This window comes from Echinops telfairi, unplaced genomic scaffold (genome assembly GCF_000313985.2).
Source record: "Echinops telfairi isolate 266 unplaced genomic scaffold, ASM31398v2 ScPeMD7_7427;HRSCAF=8465, whole genome shotgun sequence".
In the NCBI taxonomy this organism is placed as follows: Eukaryota; Metazoa; Chordata; class Mammalia; order Afrosoricida; family Tenrecidae; genus Echinops; species Echinops telfairi.
Genome location: NW_022111327.1, coordinates 13,277,919 through 13,281,447, shown reverse-complemented (window position 1 = coordinate 13,281,447; position 3,529 = coordinate 13,277,919). Strand labels below are relative to the sequence as shown.

General features: G+C 42.5%; 1 pseudogene; it reads left to right on the top strand.

The window, feature by feature from the left end:
* Positions 1-2,141: 2,141 nt before the first annotated feature.
* On the top strand, positions 2,142-2,828 carry LOC101663536 (annotated as a pseudogene).
* Positions 2,829-3,529: the final 701 nt, after the last annotated feature.

Here is a 3,529-nt window from a genome sequence, read left to right as displayed (position 1 = left end):
CTGCCCCTTCTTATATGAGTGTCACTGAATTTGTTTCTCTAGTCAACCTGGTCTAACACAGATAGCCTCCTGGAACTGATGAAACAAATATCTGTACAGGATATTTGATAAACACATGTTGATGAGTATGTGAATGGAAAGAAGAATGAATAAACATTCCAGGTTATTCCTTTAGTTTCACTTCTAGTAATCCTCCCTTGAGGACCCTATACTTCTATGACAATGAATTGCTTGCCAATATACATACATAGATCAACTACCAAATATAAAAAAGGAAGCACACAGTGGAGCACAAAATAGATGATGGGGGCTTATTAAAGACAAGACAGTTATACACATCAAAAGACTTCATCAAAAGAGTAAAATGAGAGCCTATGGATTGGGAAAATATCTTTAGCAAAGACACAACACACAAAGAACTAACTAATAAAATCAATAGAATTCTGCAACACCTCCATAAGAAATAAACAAATAATAAAATTAAAAGGTGGGCGGGCAAAGGATATAAATAGACAATTCATGAAGGATATCACTGGAATGGCTAACAAAGACATAGGGAAATGAAAATCAAAACAATGATACACCCACAACTATAACCCAACGAAAAAAATATCCAAAGAGAAAATAACAAATGTTGGAGAGAGTGCAGAGAGATCGAAACCCTTACACATTGCTAGTAGGCTTGTGAATATGTACAACCATTGTGGAAAGCAATACGGCACTACCTAAAACAACTGGGAATAGATACACCATGTTGTACTGAGTTGTCATGGAGTCAGTTCTAACCCATACCAACCTCATACAAGAAAGAACAAAACACGGCCCAGGCCTGCTCCATCCTCACAAGTCTTCCTATGCTTGACCACATTTTTGCAGCCATCTGTCAATCCATCTTGTTCTTTTTTCACTGCCCCTCTACTTTACCGAGCATGATGTACTTCTTCAGGGAATGGTCTCTTCTGATAACATGTCCAAAATATGAGAGAGGAATTTCCCCCATACTTGCCTCCAAGGAGCGTTCTGGCCTGACTTATTCCAAGACACACATTTGTTTGTTCTTTTGTCAGTCCATGGTCCTTTCAACATTCTTCCACAAAATTGAAGTACAAATGGCTACAAACAAATGAAAAAATGCTCACAACCATTGGACATCAGGGAGATGCAAATTAAAACCACAATGCTATACCATCTTACACCCAATTATAAAAACCAGAGAACCACAAGTGCTGGAGAGGATGTGGAGAGATTGGAACTTGTATAACTGTTGGCGGACTTGCAAATACATACAACCACTATGAAAAGTGTTATGTCGATACTTAAAGCAAATGGGAATTGAAATCCCATAAGATCCAGCAATATTCCTATTAGGGATATACCCCAAAGATATAAGAGACACAACATGAGTGGATGTATGCTCTCCCATGTTTATAGCAGCACAGTTCACAATAGCAAGAAACTTGGAGCAGCCCAAATGGCCAACAATGGAAGAATGGATAAAGAAACTATGGTACCTACACACAATGGATTACTATGCATCCCTAAACAGTCCATGACATGCAAGGACTTGGAAACCATCACGCTGAATGAAGCTCATCAATAAAAAAGAACAAATATTATATGAGCCCACTACTCTAAAGAAAAACACCAATTAAACAAATCTTAGAGAGTAATTCCCAGACAGGTAGAAAGTCTGCCTACCCGCCGTGAACCACATATGACTCCCCTTACGTGCAATTCATAAAAACCACCTAGAAAAAGGAGACCTCACATTGCCTGGGGTCACTCCTTCAAGAAGGGGGGAAATGGAGAAGACCATCCACTTGAGGCTATACAACACTGAGACAAGACCGCAACAATCAACAGGCCCTCCACAGTATTGAGAGAAGCACCTTACTGGAAATCACATTAAGACCGGCGGTGGGGTAGGGGTGGACATCTGCATTTCAGAGGAGGCACAGAAATGTAGATGTTGGTGGGTCTGGTGGGTAACTGGGAAGGAGCAACCTCACATTGGGAAAGGATATTAAACAATAATTGTAGGGAATCTAAAGGGAGAATAAACCCGGTTCTATGTTCCTGGGTAGACACTTTGAATGCGTTTCTACCTAACCCTCGGTGAACCACACCATGGACTAGGCACTATGGTGACCTTAGACGCTGGCCGTATGGCTAATATAGCATCTCCCAAGGGCCACACCAGAAGGACTCAACGTGGAAGCCCGACTGAACGAACTGGACCCTACCTCAAAACTACCTGTACGCTTGGAATTAGACTGAAAGACTGATGGGAGAGGAAGCAAAGGATGGCCGCCCCAAGACTTGAAATGGTGGTCATTGGATCTTGGATGGAACCCTTGGCTTTGTGGGTCTCTAATGAAAGGAGAAGCAGAGCCACAATATATTAAGTAGCTCAATGCTCCACTTGCATTAATATGACAGGTTTTAATCTGAGAAGCAAGTATCTGCACTAGTAACAAATGATAGTTTCCATTTCCAGTTTCTGCTCATGGGGACGCTGCTGAGTGTGTGGGTTCAGTAGAGGGGAGTCTTTGAAATCCAAAGTCTTTGCAAATCATCTCAAGTTCATTGCCAGAACAGTGATGGTAGAGGAAGGAAATGTGGAAGGGGCATAGGGGACCCTAAAAAGATTCCTCACCACAGATAGGCTCATGGAGGACATTAAGCAATGGCTGTATTATGAGAACCCATGCTGCAGGCAACAGTGGGAAAGCTACGAAACCTGCTAGAGGATCTACAATAAGGAAATGAATTTCAAGATCAACTTCTTGTTGTGAAAGGAAAGGGCAGATCCTTGGCAGGGCTGTTGAGGGAGTTTGTGCCTCTAATGCTTTTCTCTTACCTTTCTCTACAATAAACTGTGGGGGGGGGGGTCAGATCCTTGCTGCCAGACTGCTGTCTCATCCCATCACAGGGGTGGGCCTGCTCCCTGCTGCTGGGGACAATGGACAGGCTCCTGTGGGCGGAGTTCGCATCCTACTGATAATGGTCTCTATCAGTTGGGCCAGGGACAGGCCAAACCAGCTGTCCCTCCTCTTCCTACAGCGTGTATGTCCCTACATCACCCCCTCCCATCACTGTAATACCTGTAGCACAACCCTTTCCTGTGACGTATGTCTTCACCTGTAATGTGGGGGCGCGAATGTCCCCAGAGAGTATAAAAGCTTGGGGAGCATTAAAATTCTCTCTCTCTCCACGTGAATTACCAAGCGGGGCTGAGGTGAGCAATGCTACACAATGAAATGTGTCTGACTCCATTTATTTCTATATATCTCTTTTATCTCTCATGTTCTCTATAACTTTACTATAATATTTACTTATTATCGCTGTACAATTGCGCCTACTGAACCCGTAGTGATTGTGCTAGGAGCTGGCTTCTTCTGGCAATAAACTCCATTACATATCTGCAAATGAAAAAAGAAATGATACAGAGAATTTTCCCCTGGCACCAATCCCCACGCTAAGTTTAAACAGAGCTCAATCGGTTAAGAAATCAATCTGTACAAAGAAA